At 44.7% G+C, this 24,436-nt stretch overlaps 1 protein-coding gene across 1 annotated transcript in view; it reads left to right on the top strand.

The window, feature by feature from the left end:
- LOC306921131 (uncharacterized protein) overlaps window positions 1-24,436 on the top strand; it is a gene marked incomplete at its 3' end in the record, with an annotated part of 143,620 nt that overhangs the window by 54,697 nt on the left and 64,487 nt on the right. Inside the window, exon 2 of the mRNA XM_079498243.1 lies at window positions 18,194-18,273. The remainder of the gene's footprint in view (window positions 1-18,193; window positions 18,274-24,436) is intronic.

The following is a 24,436-nucleotide window of genomic DNA, read 5'->3' as shown; positions in this document are numbered from 1 at the left end:
TGCAGAATTACAGTACATTTCAAGCACAAACTCAATACAAAGGCTGTTAACTGTGAGTGGACGACCCAATTAAGCATTACACTTGTTTACAACAGGGTCCACCATGTTCAATTCATGCTAATTGCGTGATGCAGTAACGTTTCAAAGTAAAGTTTGAACAGTGTGTGACAGGAAAGCATGTCACAACATTCAGTAACAATAACAATAGTTACTATGTTTAAAAGTATGTGTCAAACTTGTGTTAAATTGTCTGGACATACTTGTGCCACATGTTCATATGTTCCTCACATATTTCCCATCGTACTTTGAAGCAGAATAACAATTGTCACTGTTAATGAATGTTGTCACTCGATCTCCTTAGTTTATTTTAAAAAATCACACCCGTGTGAACTGAGTGGTGTAAGGTCTGTCTGACGTAATGAAATCATGTCTGACGTAATGAAATCACACCCGGGTGTGATTTCATTACCTGGCTTTGTTTGTGCAGAAAAAATGAGCATGGTTGCTATGGTCACCCTGTTCACCCGGGTGTGATTTCATTACGTCATTACAACAGGGTGAACATAGCAACCATGCTCATTTTTTCTGCACAAAAAAGCCAGTTGTAGGAGTGGTTTACACCACTCAAAAAAATTAAAAAATAAATTAACTTCAATTTATAGTCACGTGATTCTCTCTAGGGACTCTCTAGGGAAACAAATGTATGCAATGTCCTTTTTTGGAGATGGATGTGGGGTGAAGTGAGGGCAGGAACTAAGGCCAAGCCTGCAGATTAATGCGTTTATCCATAGTTCCTGGTCTAATGAAGACGGATGCCTTTTTAAGCTGCCTAGTCTTATCTAGTTGCTTATGCATTGTAGAGTGAAAGCGAATGAAGAGGGACCTGAAGTCAACCTACGACTGGCTCAAAGCTGAGCCCTTTTTAAATGCTTGGATTGATGGGAGTGAAAGGCCCAAAGTAAACCCATCCCGTTGAGCGAATACAGATCATCCTAGCCTGTGTCACTTTCAATGCAGCCACCAGCGACATCGGTAGAGGTGGGAGGAATGTGGAAATCATCATCCCGTCCCCTCCCTCCCATTGACCCCACACACCCACTCCTTTTTTTTTTTTATTAGTTACAACTTCCCCTTGGTCCTTTGGTAACTGGAGAGCCGGCCGCCCATCCCCATTCATTGTCTCCCTGTGTGGGTGAAATGTGAGTAGGTGTGCAGCCGGAGGAAGGCCCGCCACCGTTGGCCCGTTACCGCTGGAAAGTGTGCCATAACTGGGATTGTCATGTCTCGGCTGCTCGGTGTGAAAAGGCTCCTGAACTTGGAGCTGCAGAGGGTGTGGAGAAGGTGGAGTCGGTGAGGAAATGAGGCTGCATTCCAGCACTCATTTATGGAGTGTCTTAACTTTCTCTCTCCCCTGACTGAGCAGAGAAAGTCCTACCTTTATCTAGAACCCGACCATTGCCAGAGTTTTGGCTCCAATCAAGATTCTGGAGAGTCTTGACCTTTTAACCGATATTTAGTTAAAAACATAATTAAGTTAATTTAAAAAAAAAAAAGATTACATAATTTTGAAATCAATGTGAAATTTTGATTCCAATTTTCCTTTGTGTTTTAAAAATAGCGAATCTTCATTGTAATGCGTTTTAACCTTGTACCTGTAACCTGTAGATATTTGTTTTAAATGTAAGAAATCGAATGGTTACATTTCGGGACATCAATGTTGCACAAGTGCAGTCGTCAAAAAAAGTTAAAAAAAGGCAGTCATATTGGATGCATCTGTGCTGCTCTAGTTCTGGAAGCATCTGTGCTGCTCTAGTTCTGGAAGCTGTCACTAGAAGCAAATTAACAGAAAGTTCTTGAACAACCGACCACGATATCCCCTCAGAGTTCGCAGCGATTTCCATAGGATATTAAAACACCATTATAGAAAGATGATTACTTTTTAATTTGTTACTAGTCAGATGAATATCCCCCCCCCCCCCCCCCCCCCCCCCAACCTGTCACTTTTCAGTCAGCATACTGTGCATACAACTGAATGATGCTTACATAACTCCTTACCCCTTTGGCATTCCCAGGTGCCAGACTGCGGTTTTTGAGTCACTGGGGAAGGATATTGACTTCGGCAGGCTCTCCCATGGACCGCAGAGCTCGGTATCCATTAACACGTCGACAAAACTACAGAGTCAGTGCGTCACCTCCCAGGCCTGGGTCTCATGTGACCAGACAAGGCTTCTTTTATTATTAATTTGCAGGAGACTTGTTACCTTTTTTTCCCTTCCCTTTTTCTTCCCCGTAGCTTGGAACGGCTTTTTTGGCAAGTGACGCGTGTGTGAGAACATGTCTGCTCCAGTAATACTGGGCTTCAAAGTTCACACACTTGCCCGAGTGCTGCGAGTGTTTGAGTGAACTGCTTGTGTTGTAACTCCACTCCAGGCAGACTGTTTTGAAATAACAGTATACGATCAAAGTGCTATCCTGGTCAAAGGGAGGTTAGGTAAATGAAACATGGTTGAGGCTTGTTATGGGAACCCCAAGCCAGTCTAGAAAAATAATACAGCTTCTGCTTACAGTAATAGTAGCTGTAATAATAATAATCTTAATTTGGTTTCTGCCTTTAAAATATGTTTGCAAGGTGTTGTACTAACAGTCAAATATAAGGAGACATAATTACAATTTAAAATGGCTATGAACCAACTACCACCTGTTAAACACCAGGCTAAAGCTGAAGAATAGTACGTATAAATCAAGATAACATTGCTACATTTTCCCCCAAAACGGGTCCTTAGTAACAACGGTTTCTTTTGATGCTGCAATTCCGGACTTATTTGAATTAATAAAACATGATTTGAACCAGTCTGTGTGTGTAATAGTGAAGAGTATGTTATTGTCAATACAGTAGAACTAGTATTATGTGCAGTGGTTGGTGGTTGTCTTTCTGCTAGACACTGTACTGGTGTTGTTGGTTAGTACAGTGAGTGGTTCTCAACCTTTTCAGGCCGCGACCTTAGAGTATAAATATAATGGAGACGTCACCGAGAGGAAACCCTGAGTCGAAATGGACATAGTGGCCGAAAGTGGCATTGCAGCTCGAGCCAGCACTATGCATTGTGCTCGGTCACGTCATGGCCGATGACACGTGAACGCTATGTTTCATACGTGAATGCGCGCAATGATAGTCAACGGCCAGCGCGTTCACGATTTGGCCCAATCCATCCCAGAATGCACTCTGTTCCTACCCGGAAGGAGGAGTGAAATCGCCTCATGCGCTTTTGAGCAACTTAATGCAAGTGGATGGGAGGAGAAATCCGGTGACTTCTCTATTAATATATACTCTAAGGCTGTGACCCCCAAAATAATCTGATATTTGCACTGGGGGCGTGTCAGGGCTTGTCAGGGCTTGTCAGGGCGTGTCAGGGCGTGTCAGGGCTGTAATTAAAGTGTTCTATATGATGACAGCTTTACATAGCGAACAGGATAAGGAAAGCAACCATCAAACAGGGCTGACAAGCACTTGGGATGTAGGAGTTGAGTTGACTTCCACAGATAAATGGAAAAAATAGCTGATCTACAAGCTCACAACTCCTGTCAGTGTGATTTCCCCCCCTCTTATATTATTTGACAATAGAGCGTCGCAGTCCCGCCCCCTACCATGGACCAGAAAATGAATCCCAATGCATTTTTCCCATAGACATTTCAAAAAGTATTTATTTAAAGACGGTTACGCCGCAGACAAAGCCAACTCGAGTCGTGACAACTCATGAGAACACAAACAATATTTTGGACCAAACAAATAATTACAAAGAAGAAAAACAACAAAAAAAGTGTTGTAACCTGCCGTTTTTTCCTTCTTTCTAATTATTTTTTCGGCCCCAAAAATTGTGTTTGTTGTCATGATTTGTCACGACTCGAGTTGGCTTTGTCCGCGGCGTAAACGTCTTTAAATAAATACTTTCTGAAATGTCTATGAGGAAAATGAACGGAGAATCATTTCCTGGTCCATGGTAGAGGGCGGGACTGCGACGCTCTATTGGGCCAATGTTTCACTCGTTTTTATAGTATATTTTGTAGATTACTTTTGATGCATTTTTTTATTGTGATATTAAAAATGTCTTTAATTGTCACTTCGCCGTCATCTGGGGACCTCCCTGGGTCCTACAGGTTGAGAATCGCTGGTGTAGGACACGGACTGCTTGACAATACCCTGGACAATAATAGCCCCGCCTGCAGCTCACAAGCCCACTGGCTCCCCTGGCCAAGCAGGGATTCCCTCTTAGGCTAGAATAGATGTTTTAGTTCTCACGTGGGAGACGAGTGTTACCGCTTTCTGTCGGGAGAGGACAGAAAACTTTAAGGATTGTAGCTTTAATAATGTTATTGGGGGAAACTCCATCTGTTGCCCAGCACAACAATATGCTGCCACATAATGTCTAAGGTAGCCCCCTAACCCTAATCCTGCCTCGTCTTTGTTTGTTGCTTTGGCAGGAATCCTATTTGTTCCTGTATGGGGATGTTGGTTTGTAAGAGAGCCCCCCCTGGGGGGTTTGACTCCAGCCGTACGTGCCGTGCATAATCATCAACACTTACTGTAGTTTTCCCTGCTCTTTGGCACAGAAACGTTGGGCTAATGATGCTCCGCTTTTACACTAGGCCAGGTGGTCTCATTCAAAATCTGAGTGATGATTTGTGTATTAACCCATTTTGGGTGGGAACCCCTGTTGGTGCTATGCTTTAGCTATTGAAAAATAGCAGATCTACAAGCTCATAGCGCGCCACCGAGTGGCGCGCTACGAGCTTGTAGGTCTGCTATTTTTGAAAAATCGAAGAACGACTGACATAGAAACATAGCTTTTTCAGAAAACTGTCGGGATGTAGAAGACATTTTTAGAATCTGATCTCAGGTCAAAATGGGTTAAAATAAAACTCCTGGGTGTACACATGGGTATTACCAAATGGGTTCATCTAGACTCTCAGATTTTAGAAATGGGTGAAAAGGCAAAGCACTGGTGTGTTTTACAGTGTTGTAGAATAGATGTCCATTTGCATCCGAGGACACACTGCGATGTAGATGTCCATTTGCATCCGAGGACACACTGCGACGTAGATGTCCATCTGCATCCGAGGACACACTGCGATGTAGATGTCCATTTGCATCCGAGGACACACTGCGATGTAGATGTCCATTTGCATCCGAGGACACACTGCGATGTAGATGTCCATTTGCATCCGAGGACACACTGCGACGTAGATGTCCATCTGCATCCGAGGACACACTGCGATGTAGATGTCCATTTGCATCCGAGGACACACTGCGATGTAGATGTCCATTTGCATCCGAGGACACACTGCGATGTAGATGTCCATTTGCATCCGAGGACACACTGCGACGTAGATGTCCATCTGCATCCGAGGACACACTGCGATGTAGATGTCCATTTGCATCCGAGGACACACTGCGATGTAGATGTCCATTTGCATCCGAGGACACACTGCGATGTAGATGTCCATTTGCATCCGAGGACACACTGCCATGTAGATGTCCATTTGCATCCGAGGACACACTGCCATGTAGATGTCCATTTGCATCCGAGGACACACTGCGATGTAGATGTCCATTTGCATCTGAGGACACACTGCCATGTAGATGTCCATTTGCATCCGAGGACACACTGCCATGTAGATGTCCATTTGCATCCGAGGACACACTGCCATGTAGATGTCCATTTGCATCCGAGGACACACTGCCATGTAGATGTCCATTTGCATCCGAGGACACACTGCCATGTAGATGTCCATTTGCATCCGAGGACACACTGCGATGTAGATGTCCATTTGCATCTGAGGACACACTGCCATGTAGATGTCCATTTGCATCCGAGGACACACTGCCATGTAGATGTCCATTTGCATCCGAGGACACACTGCCATGTAGATGTCCATTTGCATCCGAGGACACACTGCCATGTAGATGTCCATTTGCATCCGAGGACACACTGCCATGTAGATGTCCATTTGCATCCGAGGACACACTGCCATGTAGATGTCCATTTGCATCCGAGGACACACTGCGACGTAAGTCAAGAGTGTAATTGGGGACATTCCTGGTGTTGTTGATCCTCGTCCTTTTGAGCTGGACATGAACACATTTGTCTCGCGAGTTACGTCTCCTAATATTGACACATTGTCTGGATACTAGGCTGAGCGCTGTAATTGATGGATGGAAACTGGCATTCCAGCAAGAGGACATGGGATTGGCTAAAGAGCAATCTTTGACGGCGCTAATCCAGCGGTCAATCCCAGTTGATCAAGACTAATGTGGTAACAGGAAGGAATCCACTCTCTCTGCTGTGACTCTTGTACACAGCAGGAGTCTCTGGGAAACTTTTTAGTTCTGTTCCTAGAGAGTTCTTGGTTGGGGCCCCCCTGACATGGGAGTCAGTAGCGTGGCTTTCTTTCGTAACCGGGCTGGCAGGCCCATCGCATACAGAGAAAGAGAGGAGGAGAGATGGAAAAGAATATCAGGATTTGTAACGCATTTCTTCCAGTGTGCGCCACTGAATGTGACCGAACCACCACCACAAACTATCAGCAAACTATCCACTTCTGCATATCAGTACTCTTGTTGTGGTAGGAGATGTAGGGGTCAAATATTTGTCACACACAGTCACACACCAAGACGGAGCACAAGTGTTTGCAGTATAAGGAGCCTATGTCGATGGAGAGAGTTCTCTATAGCACAGTGGTTCTCAAACCTTTTCATGTTGGCCGTGGACCTCATCTGAAAAGATTAATGTGCCATACAGAATGTGTGTTCTGTATGGCATGTTTTAAAAATGTACCAAATTGTAAAAAATAAATAAAATAAAATAATGATTCCTGTAAAATAGCTCGAACCAGTGCTGGTTATTTAGTTAGGACCCACGACAGTGGTGTTCGATACGAACTTAACCGGGGTGTAGAAACCTCTACTTCAATGCTCTACGGTTGCTTAGCCATTAGCCAGTTATTCTGTCCCATCTAGAAGACTCGTGCCAAAGGTAATAGAAGCTATCCAAAGTATATGGGTGGTAAAGCCAGATACCTTGGTTCGTATGTGTTGACATGTTGGAGATACCGCGTGCGTTGTTTGGTATCTGAGGTTTAGAAGCCATGGGAGCCGCCTTTTATGCTGTGCAAGTCTAGTGTCACAATGATGTCTCCACTGTTTATATCCATCTTTGGACTTTCCACATTAATCTGATGTCGGCGGTGGATATCGCTGTTGTCTCCATATATGGGGCTATAGGTTATCCCCATATATGGATCTCTAAGTGAAAGCCTTCGCAACAGCCACCCCCAGATTTCCCATGGAAATATGTAAAATATCAAGAAGGCTCGAATCCCCATATATGGAGCTCTAAGTGCAAGCCTTCGCAACAATTCCACAATCTGTTGTTGTCTCTCAACAGATTTTGATGCTACATTTACTATAATTTAGCTGGGCACCCCCGTGGAATCTCCTTAAAGACTCCTGGGGGACCCCACTTTGAGAACCATTGCTGTGTGTGTGTGTGTGTGTGTGTGTGTAATTTGTGTGCGCACTGACAGCAAGCCAAGGACCTTAATCCTCTAAATATTGTGGTATTTGGCACATTGGTCAACGCCAACTATGTGATTTTCTTTTGGTACATAAATCGTCTTCTAACAATCATGCCTCCAGGATATGGACACATGATGTCCCGTGAGACTATGGATGTGTCCGTCCAGCTTATTACTACTAAGTAAACTATGCACTGGTCTGGTACTAGCTAGTTAGATGTGTGCACAGTAAACTATGCACTGGTCTGGTACTAGCCAGTTGGATGTGTGCACAGTAAACTATGCACTGGTCTGGTACTAGCCAGTTGGATGTGTGCACAGTAAACTATGCACTGGTCTGGTACTAGCCAGTTGGATGTGTGCACAGTAAACTATGCACTGGTCTGGTACTAGCCAGTTGGATGTGTGCACAGTAAACTATGCACTGGTCTGGTACTAGCCAGTTGGATGTGTGCACAGTAAACTATGCACTGGTCTGGTACTAGCCAGTTGGATGTGTGCACAAGATGCTAGATTAACACCAAGACATTTAGAATCATCAACAAGACAGCATGCAGCAAAACCCCTAAATCATGGAGTCTTGGGGAGCAACGGGAGCTGTCAAAAAATGTATTACAGCAATCCCGGTTTATCTTCTTTTACGATTTGTTTTTGGCTTTTCTGCCTTTATTGATAGATACAAGTGAAGAATGACAGGAAAGAGGGAGAGAAAGACATGCAGCAAAGGTCGTCATGGATGGGACTCGAACTTGGCCAGAGCCTATATGTGCCTTGCCATGCGCCTGGACCACTCGGCCAGCAGGCCTAGTGGTTTATATCATTAAAAATGACCTCAATATGCCTATACATGTCCTTGGCACCCCACGTTTTTATTGAGATGTAGATCAGCTATTTGAAGTATTTTAAAATGTTTTTAAATATAGTAAAAAATAAAGAGAATCTCCGCACACTCAGATCTGTGCACAATCAATGTATTTACATCAAATATAGTAAAAACTAAGTTTAGGGATAAGGGGTAAAATAGGGCCCTTAATGTTATCCTCTCAGTCTGAGCTGTCGCAACTTGTAAGTCAGTATTTAGATCCTTTTGACACAGTTTAGAGTGACGACGTTTGCCACCACGTACTGTTGCTGAAGGAGAATGCTGGGGTAGGAGAATGATGTTTTGGGGCGATTGGATCGGGACATCCCTAGTACTGAATTTATCATTAAATATGTTGTGTGAGTGCATGGGTCGAGAGACCAATCTGTCTAGTTATTCTCCAGCTCATCATTCTCATGCAGAATGTGTGGGACCCCTAGGGCCGATTCATACTCCTATTTTACCGCTGTTTCGGCGCTGTAGTGCCGAAATGATTTCGGCTCGTCAGAAATTTTCAGTAGCACTGAAGAGCCGACTTTAGGACGGTCCCCGCCCCCCCGAACCTCAAATGACGTCACATTGTAGGCTCTACAGAGCCGAACCCACTTTTATTCGGCTCTAAAATAGGAGTATGAATCGGCTCTGAGGTCTGAGGTCTCATTCTTGAGGCTATGCACAGGCATGCTCCTCCTTCATGCCATTACTTTCCAGTTTCATTTACAATTGACTTTTGTAGCTGCAATGATGTAATGACAGTGCTTTTATTATCTCTCTTCCCATTGCCCCAAAGCCTTTTTCATACTTTTCAACCCCAAAGCAATGCCAGCACATGCCCACGACAGAGAGAGAGAGATGGAGAGAGGTAGAGGCATGCCTCCTGGTAGAGATTTTCACTCCGATCAGTGATGAACACTGCTTTCTATTCATGGTTGTAAATTGGTTGGTTGTCACAACGGATTACTTTATACTAGATGTTGCTTCTCAGAATCAAAAGGGCTTGGATTTTATGGTATTATTAATATAAGCATTAAGCAATAATATGTCAACCTTTTTTAATTACCTTTATTTTATTTTTTGGTATTCAGACATCCAGAAATTAGTAAAAATGTTTTTGTTGTCTCTGTGACACATCTAGGGGCCACAATCTGCATTCAAAGATTTTCCTAGAAGCTTTGTCATTGGTAATAAAAAAAAACCCTGCAGAAATGGAGGAATGACTAACCAATCAGGAAGTAGACAGGCATATCGACCAATGACAAAGATTCTAGGAAGATCTTTAAATACAGATTGTGGCCCCTAGGTGTATAACAGAAGATTTTACTCATTGCTAGCTGTCTGAATACAAAAAAAATAAAAAAGGTCATTACAATTGACAAATTATTGCTTAGCAGCTTTAAGTGTATTTCTCGAAAACAAACCTCAACAGAGCAAATCATACTTCATCTACTTCATCCACAACATCTTGCTTCTACTTTAAGCACAGATTTCCTTGGTGAGGAACAACAATCCATATAGACATTCAGTGATTTCAGTCACACCCCCGTGGAGCAAAGTGAAAATCAACAAACATTGAATCATTTATGGGCAGAAGACTCTGTGAGGGAGCGTGTTGTTGGAAGAAGAGCAGAACGGACCGTTTCTGAACTATGTTTGCCTGAGTTTTGTCATTTGCCATTATGTTTTTTTTATTACGTTTTTATTATTATTTTTTTCCATCGTGAAAGCAAAGTAGGATGTCATCGGTCACCATGGTTTCTCCCTAATGGGACGGTTGGGATTTGAGGCAGTGCAGGGTGAAGAGTAACTAAGTACTTTTACTTAAGTACTGTACTTAAGTACAATTTTGAGGTATTTGTACTTTACTTGAGTATTTCCAGCACTTTTACTTCTACTCCACTACATGTTGGAGCCAAAATGTCTACTTTTACTCCACTACATTTATTTGAAAACTTTAGTTACTAGTTACTTTTGGCGATTTTAATTTTGATTAGGAAACATTCCACTTCAACCCCATACATTTCGGGCCAGCAGATCTACAAGCTCACAATGCGTCATGTTGCAATGCATTGTGAGCTTGTAGATCTGCTATTTTCAATAGATTTTCTACACATTTTGAACTTGTGAAATGGGACTTCTGCAATATGAGTACTTTTACTTTTAGTACTTTAAGGAAATGTTGATGCCGATACTTTTGTACTTTTACTAAAGTACATTTTCAATTCCGATACTTTTGTACTTTTACTAAAGTACATTTTCAATTCCGTACTTTTACTTGTAACGAAGTAGTTCTAAATTGCAGTATTGGTACTTTTACTCATGCATTAGTGCATTACACTAGCCTCACGATCCCGCCTATAGTAACGGGAGGGAATGTGTTAATGGCCCCCTGTAGTAATTCTGAGGGGACCCCCTAGGCCTAGGGGTCCCGCCTAGAGGCCTAGGGGTCCCGCGTCCCCTGTTGAAGACCCTTGGTCTAGCTAGCGGGATGATAGGGTTATACACATGTGCTTCCTTAAACCACTCCTGCACTGCATGTGAATTCCTGAGTGTTTAATGACGGCATACTTCCTGAGTGTTGATAGCAACACGGTCTCCTCTGTTGAGTGTACAGCGCAGATAGCAACACGGTCTCCTCTGTTGAGTGTACAGCGCAGATAGCAACACGGTCTCCTCTGTTGAGTGTACAGCGCAGATAGAGCGCAGATAGCAACACGGTCTCCTCTGTTGAGTGTACAGCGCAGATAGCAACACGGTCTCCTCTGTTGAGTGTACAGCGCAGATAGCAACACGGTCTCCTCTGTTGAGTGTACAGCGCAGATAGCAACACGGTCTCCTCTGTTGAGTGTACAGCGCAGATAGCAACACGGTCTCCTCTGTTGAGTGTACAGCGCAGATAGCAACACGGTCTCCTCTGTTGAGTGTACAGCGCAGATAGCAACACGGTCTCCTCTGTTGAGTGTACAGCAACACGGTCTCCTCTGTTGAGTGTACAGCGCAGAGTAACTGTAGTCACCTCATTGCACTTAATGTCTGATTTACTTGGTCGCGTATCGCGTCGCATACTGAAAATAGCAGAATGCTCACAATGCATCACATTGCGACGCACTGGGGCCTTTTTTCCTATGCATGACGACACCAGTGCGCACCTACTGTAAGTATACATCAGGTCTGCGTTGATATAACTGGCTAAGGCTCCAGCTGAAGTGTCTGTTCACATCATGACCATGTTTGTGTCTTGTTGTCTTTAGCTCAAATGATTTGTGTTGACATTTCAGTTTTGAGTCCTGCTCGTTACGTTACCCTTCTATTCCTAGATCATTGGGTAATGTCCTACTTAAGAAAAGAACAGCTTTCATTGTCTCCACCAGGCCGAAGGCATGGGGAGAGAGTATGTTTTGCACTCCGTCCGTGTGTGTGTGTGTGTGCGTCCGTCCGTCCTTCCGTCCGTCCTTCCTTCCTTCCGTCCGTCTGTTACCAGCTAATCTCCGGCACCGTTAACCCGGTCGATGCCAAACTTTGCACACACACTCCCTGGATGCCAACGATGAACCTCTGCCCCGCATTTTCCAGAACGGCCTGTTATAGCGCCACCATGAGGCAGCTTTTCACATTGTTTACCTAAAACTGCACCGATCTGCGTGAAACGTTGCATGCACACTCCCTAGAGGCCAAGGACAAACCTTTGACCTGCATTTTCCACATCTGCCTTTTATAGCGCCACCAGGAGGCCGAATTTTGTAAAACACATTTTTGGATATTACTCCTCCAGATTCTGTCCAAAAATCGTTACACAGTATCTCTATGGTCATGTGCTCAAGTCGGATCTGTCCGATATTTCATATTCCATCCTAATTGGCTATAATTGGCTTTCACAGTTTGCAAGATTGCCCCGTTTTGAACAAAAGCCTCAAATCATGAACGCAGCATGCAATTTACGTGAAATCTTTCACACATTTTCTTACTAGGCTGAGGAATATATCCCACCCTTTTCACATTGGCCTGTTATAGCGCCACCAACAGGTTGATTTTTGCAAAACACATTTTTGGAACAAAATGCCTCAAATCATCCAATTGCCATCAAAGGCAAACACATTACTTATTTATATTACTCCTAAACATTTTGCCAAACATCTCACACAGTCCTATCCTCCTGGTGGAGACCTGTGCCCAGAAGGGCACTTTTTCTAGTTTGATTCTCTGTCTCGACTCTGAGGTGGATCCTTGTTGCATTAAACGTGCGATTAACAACAGCGTTGCCATTTTGTTGTACGTCGCGGGTAGTGAAGATGTTCCCATCGGCCTGGAATCTCTCAGCGTTATTTGGAAACATCCCCCCGGCTGCTTAAAGCTACCACATTACATAATGATGAGAGAGGCACTCTGCAACTCCTGTCCTCCATTATATTTCAAATAAAGACCATATGCCTCCGGATCGTAAATCAGGAGCTTCTCGCTCCGTCTCGTCTGCCCCTCTCTGTCTCACGGCGATCCGATGTAGAACAGCTGGATGGGCCGCTGCGCTGCGGTGTCTTTTCATTTCCCAGGACTCTTCTCTCTCTGGCTGCATCCAGCTCTGCTGTTTACATCAGCTCAGCAAATCCCAGCTATGCCTGAGGCCGAATCTGGAAACGCCTTCTAGGGCCTGACCTAAGGTTTCTAAAAACCTTCAAATTCGGATTAATTATTTTTTAAATAGTTATGTTGCTACATGTATAGCAATAGCTGATGAGACGCAGGGAGCGCGCCGGCATCAAGGGTAGAACAACGTATACGTTGCATCAGGCATCAATGGGTTAATGTCCGACTAAAGTTACGTAAAGTAATATTTCTGCCTTAATAAGCAGATATTTTGCCCTCAAATGTAAAATGCACTTTTGTTCACCTTTTGTCGGTGTTTGGCTGCCAGCCTGAGGCTTTCCGACCAGAAACACTCAAACCAACTAGCTAAATATTAGACCACCAACATTCAAACCAACAAGCTACACCGGCAGTAATCAAACCACGGGCACAACACCAGAGAGAACTCCAATGAGACATTCCCATGGAATGGGGATGAACTGCCATAACTACCATAAATTGTGTTTTAATCCTGTCTGTGATGTTGGATTCTGTCGGAAGTTCCCTGTATTCCTCAATGGGTGGTAGTGACTTGTGAGGAGGCGCATCCAGCGAAATCCGGAATTACACTCGATGTAAACTTGATGTAAGGCGTTCGGCCACAGGTGGGATTAAAACACATATAGGTTCAAACTGTTGCCTCTATTGAAAAATATGGACTAATACAGTACATTGCACAAACTCTCCAGATCGCTAGTTAACATTTGTAAGCAACTTATGTTTTGCATTTGTACATGTTCAGAGAAATGCAGGCTTTACTGGTAAAAGTCCCTGACAGATGGTCCCTAAGACTCGGAGATATAAAAATGTCAAAATCGATAAAAATACATCTATGATAGCCTTGATCTATGGCTATAGCTGCTGTAGCCTTGGTAGCAGTTACAAACGTCATATGTATCTTTGTATCTTCACGTTGCTTGGCTTATATTTAAATCAAATGGTAGCCTCTATCTTTGTAGCTGCTAGTGTGAACGCAGCATTAATTTGGGTGGGAACCCCTTTTGGTGTTTTAAACATTGTTATAATTTAGCTATTGAAAAATAGCAGATCTATAAGCTCATAGCGCGCCACCGAGTGGCGCGCTACGAGCTTGTAGGTCTGCTATTTTTGAAAAATCGTGAAAATGTGCCTCAAATTTGGAATATATTTTTTCAGAACAAACGTTTTTTACTCAAATCTTTGCTTCTGGGGAGGTCCCTGGAACAACATATTTTCAGATGGGGGTCTCGGAAGCCAATTACAGATCATTTTTGGGGTCCTTGACATGAAATATTGAGTGATATAGGCCTAGAAACATAGGTATTTCAGAAAACTGTCAGGATTTAGAAGACTTTTTTTCCCCCAGGCCTACATGGGTTAAACATGAGTTTGGTAGGGAATGCAGGGGCCTTTGGTCTTTGCTTCATCCTTGGTGTTTCTCACACCCCATGGATCCACTACAGCCCCTGTTTAACCCATTCAGGCCTGACGTCGAAATTTAAAAAAAAAAGTTTTCTAAATCATGACAATTTTCGGAAAGATTTGAGGCACATTTTAACGATTTAAAAAAAATAGCAGACCTACAAGTTCATAGCGCGCCACTCGGTGGCGCGCTATGAGCTTGTAGATCTGCTATTTTTCAATAGCTAAATTATAACAATGTTTAAAACACCAAAAGGGGTTCCCGCCCCAAAATGGGTTAATGGTTAATGTGGTTAAACGCTAACGTGACATGGATGCGTTCCAGGTCTCAATGGATTAAGTGATGCGACTTTGTAGTCATGAGCCACCTACGCTTAACTGATTCCCCTTGATACGTCTTTGACTGGTGAGATATGTAGGGCAGTGACTCATACCGAAGCGGGTTTGACGCACATAATGTTGTTGCCATGTAATTGAATTGTCTAACTTGGAGAATAAAACCTATACCAAATGGAATGAGCTGCCATCTGAAGCACTCTCACACACTCACAACATTCATACAATTGCCAGTAAATCCTTGAAAATAAATGGAAAATGCTTTTGGTGGTGGTAGTCGGCTGTTGAAATCAGAAGGGGAGAGGATAATTGGACATCATTCTTTGTAAGTGAAATGGATGGGGAGAGTGTGTATGGCGATGGATGACACTGAAATTGAGCTATTGGAAATGAAAATCTGAAAAGCTACTATTCAGGACTTCCTGCATGATTCGAGAATTTAGAAAAAGGAATGGAAAGAAAGATGTTTAAGAAATAATGAAAATAGCAGATGTATACCTGTTGTGAGCTTGTTTTGGTATTTCCAATATTAAATAAGACTCAAGTGGATCATTCATACTGTCTTTTTTTTGAGTGGTGCAACCACTCCAAGGAACAGCAATGTCTGTGACTATGTGTTAACCTATGTTTGTGTGTGACTCATGTGAGACAGATAGATAGTATTGCACTGTTGCCAGAGAGAGAGAGGAGAGAGAGAGAGGGAGAGGGAGAGGGAGAGAGGGAGAGAGGGAGAGAGGGAGAGAGAGAGAGAGAGAGAGAGAGAGGGAGAGGGGGAGGGAGAGAGAGAGAGAGGGAGAGAGGGAGAGAGAGAGGGAGAGAGGGAGAGAGAGAGAGAGAGAGAGAGGGGATTTGCACCACTCAGTTCACATGGGTGTGATTTTTTTTTTGTTACGTTTGGGGATCTTTTGGGTCTTGAGCTGAAAGGTTTAATGTGAACTTCACTTTGGAGTAGCAGATCTCAGCAAACCATGATTCCACTGGTCTCTCTCGGTATTCCTGGCGCTTCCCATGTGTGTCTCCATCCATGTCTGCTTTGGACATCATGTTTTATTTGTGCTCCGTGGGCTCTGTGCTCTACATACACCCTGTCTGCTCAGTGGGCTCTGTGCTCTACATACACCCTGTCTGCTCCGTGGGCTCTGTGCTCTACATACACCCTGTCTGCTCCGTGGGCTCTGTGCTCTACATACACCCTGTCTGCTCCGTGGGCTCTGTGCTCTACATACACCCTGTCTGCTCAGTGAGCTCTGTGCTCTACATACACCCTGTCTGCTCAGTGAGCTCTGTGCTCTACATACACCCTGTCTGCTCAGTTGGCTCTGTGCTCTACATACACCCTGTCTGCTCCGTGGGCTCTGTGCTCTACATACACCCTGTCTGCTCAGTGAGCTCTGTGCTCTACATACACCCTGTCTGCTCCGTGGGCTCTGTGCTCTACATACACCCTGTCTGCTCCGTGGGCTCTGTGCTCTACATACACCCTGTCTGCTCAGTGGGCTCTGTGCTCTACATACACCCTGTCTGCTCCGTGGGCTCTGTGCTCTACATACACCCTGTCTGCTCCGTGGGCTCTGTGCTCTACATACACCCTGTCTGCTCCGTGGGCTCTGTGCTCTACATACACCCTGTCTGCTCCGTGGGCTCTGTGCTCTACATACACCCTGTCTGCTCCGTGGGCTCTGTGCTCTACATACACCCTGTCTGCTCCGTGGGCTCTGTGCTCTACATACACCCTGTCTGCTCCGTGGGCTCTGTGCTCTACATACACCCTGTCTGCTCCGTGGGCTCTGTGCTCTACATACACCCTGTCTGCTCCGTGGGCTCTGTGCTCTACATACACCCTGTCTGCTCCGTGGGCTCTGTGCTCTACATACACCCTGTCTGCTCCGTGGGCTCTGTGCTCTACATACACCCTGTCTGCTCCGTGGGCTCTGTGCTCTACATACACCCTGTCTGCTCCGTGGGCTCTGTGCTCTACATACACCCTGTCTGCTCAGTGGGCTCTGTGCTCTACATACACCCTGTCTGCTCCGTGGGCTCTGTGCTCTACATACACCCTGTCTGCTCAGTGAGCTCTGTGCTCTACATACACCCTGTCTGCTCAGTGAGCTCTGTGCTCTACATACACCCTGTCTGCTCCGTGGGCTCTGTGCTCTACATACACCCTGTCTGCTCAGTGGGCTCTGTGCTCTACATACACCCTGTCTGCTCCGTGGGCTCTGTGCTCTACATACACCCTGTCTGCTCCGTGGGCTCTGTGCTCTACATACACCCTGTCTGCTCAGTGGGCTCTGTGCTCTACATACACCCTGTCCTTGGTCTTCTTGTATGTTGCTGTTATGGTGATGCCTGACTCTCTGAGTCTAGCAGACGTGATGCTGTTGGCAGCTCTGTGGGAAAACTGCTGCGTGTTCTCTGTGGGTTTCAAGGGATCACTATCTGAGATCCCAGCACACAAGCACATGGTCACACGTTATGCACGCACACACGTGCACACGCACGGACGCGCCTATACATGTGTGTATGCGCTGCACAGAACAGCTGATAGCCTATAAGCCTATATTGTTTATAGTGTATGAGAGTTTTATGCTGCATTCACATGGAATCAGGCAAGCGGTAGACGGCAAAATAAAACATCAAAACATGTTTTATTTAATTTTTTTAATAATATTTGTACATTTAAAAACATTGGTGACTATAATCTAGCATTCTAGCTGATCTTGAGACCTACAAAAACGAGGTCAACTAGTAGATTTACTAGTTGAATAGTCGACTAGTTGAATAGTCGACTAGTTGCTCAAAGCCCACGAAACGAGCACACGCGCGACAATTTCACGGAACCGCGCCCACGTACATACGCTTGCGTTGTACAGAAAAAAACCCCGCAGGTCTCATTGAAAATGAACTATAGGCTGAGTAGGCACGTTAAATCACTGCCCGTTTACTTTTAAAGGACCTTAAAAATAATCAGACAACTTCTTTACTGTGCTGCAGTAGCGAAACTAAAAAAGTTTGCTTTGGACGAATCTCTTCTTTGAGGGTGGAGGATGGTGCAGACTGCAGGACACCACAGGGTGGACACCACAGGGTGGAGGATGGTGCAGACTGCAGGACACCACAGGGTGGACACCACAGGGTGGAGGATGGTGCAGACTGCAGGACACCACAGGGTGGAGGATGGTGCAGACTGCAGGACACCACAGCAGGCAGTTACGGGCAGTAGAGCTATTATTTCCCCGTCTATGTCTCAGTCCCCGTCGCTTTCTTCTGTCTCGCTCCTGTGTGGCCCCACCATGGCATGTTTGCTCTGTGATGATGACCTGAGATTGCTTAACAAGTTACAACACGCATACTGTATGTACTCAGTACTGACGGCTCGCTCTCTGTCTCTGTGTGTTTGTCCAGGAAGACTCGGCCCTTTAACGTTAAGGGCCTGGACTGGACAAGACCCCAGTGTGGCCTGACAGAGAGACGGACAGAGAATCGTAAGTACACTGGCATCCCTTAAATGCACCTTCACAGGTTTTTTTATGGTCATGTTATGGTTTTTATGTTGCTAATTAAATGACCACTTATCTTCATATCATTGGTCCTCAGTCCTCACTAATGTTCATGATAAAAATAAAGAAGAATCTACTCAGTCTGTGTCTCATGGGAGGGCTGTTACAGTTCAGAAACCCGTCCACCAGTGACATCATTGTTAGGCAGATTTTTTTTAAAACAAGATTTAGATTTTTATTATTAGCATTGCAACTTTTCAGGAAAAGAGAGCCTGCAGTTTCTATTAGCTTGGATTCCCCATCGATGATGTCACTGGACGTTTTTTCTGAGCTGCTCACAGCCCTCCCATGAGACAGACGGAGTAGAGAAAACATCAGACCTGTCTGAAGTGACATACAGACATAGGGATGGACATAGAGACATTGCTGTTCCTTGGAGTGGTTGCACCACTCAAAAATAGTGACATTTTATCATGAACATTAGTGAGGATATGAAGGTAGGTTGAAATGTGGTGAAGTGGTCATTTAAGGCTCTGTTCCATTCTGGTCAAACAGAGTCAGAGTGCTCATATTCTGCATGTTGGCTCACTGGAAAACACTGCTACACAAGTGGGTCTCAACGTGGGGTCGAGGGACCCCATGGTTCCTTGATGGCGTTCCAAATGGCCACCTACGGGTGTGTAACTCTGTCTGAGAGAGTACAAATTACAGGGTCCGTTTGGTTCCATTTGTACACTCGAAGATATGGGGGGTCCTTGAAATAAAAAATGTTTGAGAACCACTGCTACACGAAATGCAACACAGCCTTCTTTAGAATCATTGGTAACAGCATTGTGGCTGCTGTGCATGCCACACATAGGGCCCTATTATGCGTGTCTTAAGTACCAGGTCTTATTACTAAACTTAAGACCTGGAGGCGTGATCAATGCCATTTGGCTATTCTGAGTGGCCAAACAGCATTGACCACGCCTCCAGGTCTTAAGTTAAGTCATAAGACCTGGTACTTAAGACACGCAAAATAGGGCCCCATAGTGTGTCATAGTGGATATGGAGCATTGGACTCCTTTGAGGTCCAATTAAGTGTGTGTGTGTGTGTGTGTGTGTGTGTGTGTGTGTGTGTGTGTGTGTGTGTGTGTGTGTGTGTGTGTGTGTGTGTGTGTGTGTGTGTGTGTGTGTGTGTGTGTGTGTGTGTGTGTGTGTGTGTGTGTGTGTGTGTGTGGTGCTAGTATGCAGTGCGTAGTGTGTACTTGCTCCATATCTTAACACTGAAGTTGTTACTCTCTCTCTCTGGTAGTGTAGGTGGGAGAAAGTATGCATTTTAGTTACTTTTATCAGGGTTAAAGATTAAAGGTCATAGGTCAATTTAGATTAGAAATCCAGAGATTTTGAAGTTGTGTACATTTGTGCCTCTGTGGGGGGTATTTATATGCAAATAGCATGACCAATGGCATTGCAAGACTAAACAATGAACATCAATGATGATGTTTAGGTGAAAAAAGAATAGGAAAAAAAATAAAAATGTTACAGAGAAGCATCGTTGGGTCTTACCGGGTTAATGGCTATTGTTTGCGGTTGACTAAAGGAGCGTCCTATTGGCTTGATGGTTTCCATAGCTGCACTCTCTGCATAGCTGGCGCCCAACTGTTTCTGGGCGCCAGCTATCGAACCAGACACTAATCTAATAGAGCCCGGTCAATATATTGCGTAGTATTTGGCTTTTTTTTTTTTTTTTTATCAACCTTGGACTCTACTGAATTGTAGTTCTGGTGATGAGCGTTCAAAGCTAGTAGTTCTGGTGATGGGCGTTCAAAGCTAGTAGTTCTGGTGATGAGCATTCAAAGCTAGTAGTTCTGGTGATGGGCGTTCAAAGCGAGTAGTTCTGGTGATGAGCGTTCAAAGCTAGTAGTTCTGGTGATGAGCATTCAAAGCTAGTAGTTCTGGTGATGAGCGTTCAAAGCTAGTAGTTCTGGTGATGGGCGTTCAAAGCTAGTAGTTCTGGTGATGAGCGTTCAAAGCTAGTAGTTCTGGTGATGGGCGTTCAAAGCTAGTAGTTCTGGTGATGAGCGTTCAAAGCTAGTAGTTCTGGTGATGGGCGTTCAAAGCTAGTAGTTCTGGTGATGGGCGTTCAAAGCTAGTAGTTCTGGTGATGGGCGTTCAAAGCTAGTAGTTCTGGTGATGGGCGTTCAAAGCTAGTAGTTCTGGTGATGGGCGTTCAAAGCTAGTAGTTCTGGCGATGAGCGTTCAAAGCTAACCATTGTTGACTATGCAACAATAGCAGATATACAAGCTCTTGTATATTGGGGGTCTCCCTGGCACACATTTATTTCAGTTGGGGGTCCGCCGCGGCCAAATAGATATAATTGTGGGGGTCCTTGGCATAAAACGTCTTGGGTCTTAATGTGTTATGTATTACATTATGATGTAAATCATACGTGTATAACTCAAGGCTTTAGGGAGGTTTTACCTAGGCTAGCCTGTTGGTGTTTGCGACTAGCATCCTGGCCTTCCATATTATTAATGCTGCTTCCCCCCCCCCCCCCCCCCCTGCTTGTGGGTGCATAGATGATATTGACATGCTTGTGGGTGCATAGATGATATTGACATGCAGAATGATCTTTTAATGCATAACCGATAACACCCATCTCGGTGTAGAAAGAGTTTTAATTACAGTTTCAGATGGCCCTCTTCTCCATCGTTTTTGGATACCATTTTGGCTGGACTGTCTGGTTGGCCTGTCAAATACTTTCTTCATAAAAGTTTAGAGTGTAGCACAGTCAGTGTGGTAGAAATGGCACCTAGACAGAAAACATGCATTTCCCTTGGGGATTCCAAGAACTATGTTTCATGTCATAAAATATTTAATGCCAGAGAAGATGCTGTAAATCTCATGGAAAACGGTTTGCATACATCTGAGCAGCATGGAGCGCAGTCTACACAAGACTGCTTTCCTGACAGAAAAGTGAAAAATGCTCCCAGACATCATCCCGATATGAGGGAGAGGAAAAACGGAGTCCCAGCCAAGAACGTTGGTCTGCTGGGACAAACGGCTCGCCTTGGCCGCAGGTCTAATCCATTTGGGAGAAGCGTTTATTGTACCTGAGCCACCATTTGAGGAAGTCCAGGCCGCCGTGTGTTTGTCTACTGCGATGAAAGAGAGAGGATGTTCCAGAGAGCAAAAGAGGAGCCAGACAGACAGACATGGGCCTGACGGGATGTGCGCCAAAATCCCACCTTCTGTCTCAAAGCAGCTGGCAACATCTCAATCACGCCTGATTTATACTTAGCTACGGTGTACAAGCACCGAAAATAGCCGATCTACAAGCTCACAACGTGTCGCTGCACAACACGCTGTGAGCTTGTAGAACGGGTATTTTCTGTTCGAGACATACAGTTGGAGGCCATCGATATTGTCCTTTTCGCTGAGGTTTGCGTGATCTGCGCAAAAGGACAGTTAACCCATTTTGGGGCGGGAACCCCTTTTGGTGTTTTAAACATTATGTTATGATTTAGCTATTGAAAAATAGCAGATCTACAAGCTTGTAGGTCTGCTATTTTTGAAAAATCGTGAAAATATTTATTTCAGAAAACTGGAGGATTTAGAAGGATTTTTTAAAATTTTGAGGTCAGGCCTAAATGGGTCAAATGATAAGGGACAATATCGGTGGCACCCAACTGTAATGCAACCGAGTACGAGTCAGGCTTCAGTGTTCCACTGGATCACAGAGACTCAATGCGAGTGGAGTTGTTTGGAGTTGCTGCGAGGGGAGTTGGATGCTTAATAACTCTTTGCTATCGCCTGTCTGTTCAACTGTGAGAGTGAGAGTGCGTGCGTGGGTGGCTGGAAGAAGGAAATGAAAGCTTTGAGAGGGAGAGTACTTCACTAATGAGGACTGTTATGAGGAGTGGTTGCGTAGCACCTCGATTTACAGGTACTTCTCAGCTTCTGAGTTTGAAGCTGATGATGCTAGATTTCTTTTTTTTTTTTTTAGATCAGATGGTGAATATTATACCCGGAGGCCACAGTCAGGCATGTGTGACTGTTCTGGGAAATTAATACTGTTACCCACATCTTCAGATGGTTGGGGCTGATTAGGGGTTCAGAGTTTGAACTTTTCATCCCATGCAGTTGGTGTTCTGCTTATGGCATAGTAGTCATGTCCCAGAACGTCCTCAGCATTACCAGGTCTTCTGCCAGCTGATTGTTTTTTAATTTACCCATTCTGACCTGAGATCAGATTCTAAACATGTCTTCTACATCCTGACAGTTTTCTGAAAAAGCTATGTTTCTATGTCAGTCGTTCTTTGATTTTTCAAAAATAGCAGACCTACAAGCTCGTAGCGCGCCACTCGGTGGCGCGCTATGAGCTTGTAGATCTGCTATTTTTCAATAGCTAAAGCATAACATAATGCTAACACCAAAAGGGGTTCCCGCCCAAAATGGGTTAAGGGTGCAGCACACGGGCCGCGGCCGCCGCAACGACAGTCTACCATTCATTGTCAATGGAAGCCAGCGACATGACGACGCAATGATGCATGTACCGTGGCTGCGCCAAAGGATGCTCCCGTTCGTCTTCGTGTTTGCCCGTGTGAACGCACCATAACTAATCGATTTAATTATATGTATAAAAAAGGTAATCAAATTGAATTAAAGAATACCGGTAATTCAAAAATATATAGCAGACATACAAGCTTGTGATGCAACGCGCTGATGAAGATCAGCTATTTTTGCTATTTTTGTGCAACAGAGGGTAAAATAGGGCTTAAGTGGATAAGCAGACCAATTGATTTAGTTGAAAATAAAACAAATTATTAAATAAAAAAAACATTTCGGATTTCGTATAAAAAAGTGATTGGTAATCACTAAGAAAATGAACACTTGCAGATCTATTCTAATACATTTTCCTGTGAGGTCTGTTGGCAAGGAGCTGGAGGTTCCCGGTTCAATCCTGAGTGACAGCCACTGTTCCTCTTATCAGCCCCACCGTGTGTCCTTGAGCAGGACACTGAACCCACCCGCCTGCTCGCTCGCTGCACCCCACCGTAGAGGAGAGTGATATATGCCAGACAGGAATATAAATGTTAAGCGGGTGTGATTGTATTTTTGTGCGTTGCACGTTCTCAGCGAGTGGATTCCTTCCTCAAAGACCACAGTGCGACTGCAAAGTTGTATGAATTATTCATCTCGGAGGCACGTGCCGGTGAATTAAAGGTAAAGTGATCGCGGCCCGGCGGCATTGCCCCGCTCTGCTCGGCAGCACTGACTGCATTTTTAAAGTGTGGCCCGTTGGCGCACTCAAATGTCAACCTGTTAATATTACCCCGCTCCCTCCCCTCATCTAAAGCTGGTACTCTGCTCCCTCTGACCGGATAAAGGTCTTGGCGGGGAAATTTGATCCGGGGACTTTGAATAATTCAAGCTATTGGTTTTGGGGACTCAGGTTTTCTTCCCCAGCGTCTCAGACCTCAGAGTGTTTGATATTCCTGGTCCGATGTGGTAAGAACTGTAGCGGGTGCAGCCAGTGTGGAGGGCCGTCACCATCAGGACATTTTAGTTGGCGGTTAACAATTGAATTGCGTTTCTGTCATTGAGCATTTGGAACATTATGAATTAGAATTACATTTATGTTTGGCTTGGAGCTTGTGGTTCTGCTATACTTTGTGACGATCTAGTACGATCAAGTAGGGTATCATTTTCGAAGAAATACGAAAAGTTAAAATTCCTTGACAGTCACACTTGAGACGCCATCTAGGTGCCCTTGTCTTGTGAGCAATGATTCAATGCTATTGACAAACAGTTAATTACGCTCTTCAAGAGCATTTTTAAGACACCATTGTCTTTCTAATGGTTTGGGACTGCGTCAGCAATAAAAAGCCTTTTCCCCTGCAGCAGAACTATCTGTGCCGGGCCCGACAGAACCTTTTCCCCTGCAGCAGAACTATCTGTGCCGGGGGGGCCGGACAGAACCTTTTCCCCTGCAGCAGAACTATCTGTGCCGGGGGGGCCCGACAGAACCTTTTCCCCTGCAGCAGAACTATCTGTGCCGGGGGGGCCGGACAGAACCTTTTCCCCTGCAGCAGAACTATCTGTGCCGGGCCCGACAGAACCTTTTCCCCTGCAGCAGAACTATCTGTGCCGGGGGGGCCGGAC

Source organism: Electrona antarctica (genome assembly GCF_951216825.1).
Source record: "Electrona antarctica genome assembly, chromosome: 4".
Classification (NCBI taxonomy): Eukaryota; Metazoa; Chordata; class Actinopteri; order Myctophiformes; family Myctophidae; genus Electrona; species Electrona antarctica.
This window is presented reverse-complemented; position numbering and strand designations above follow the sequence as displayed.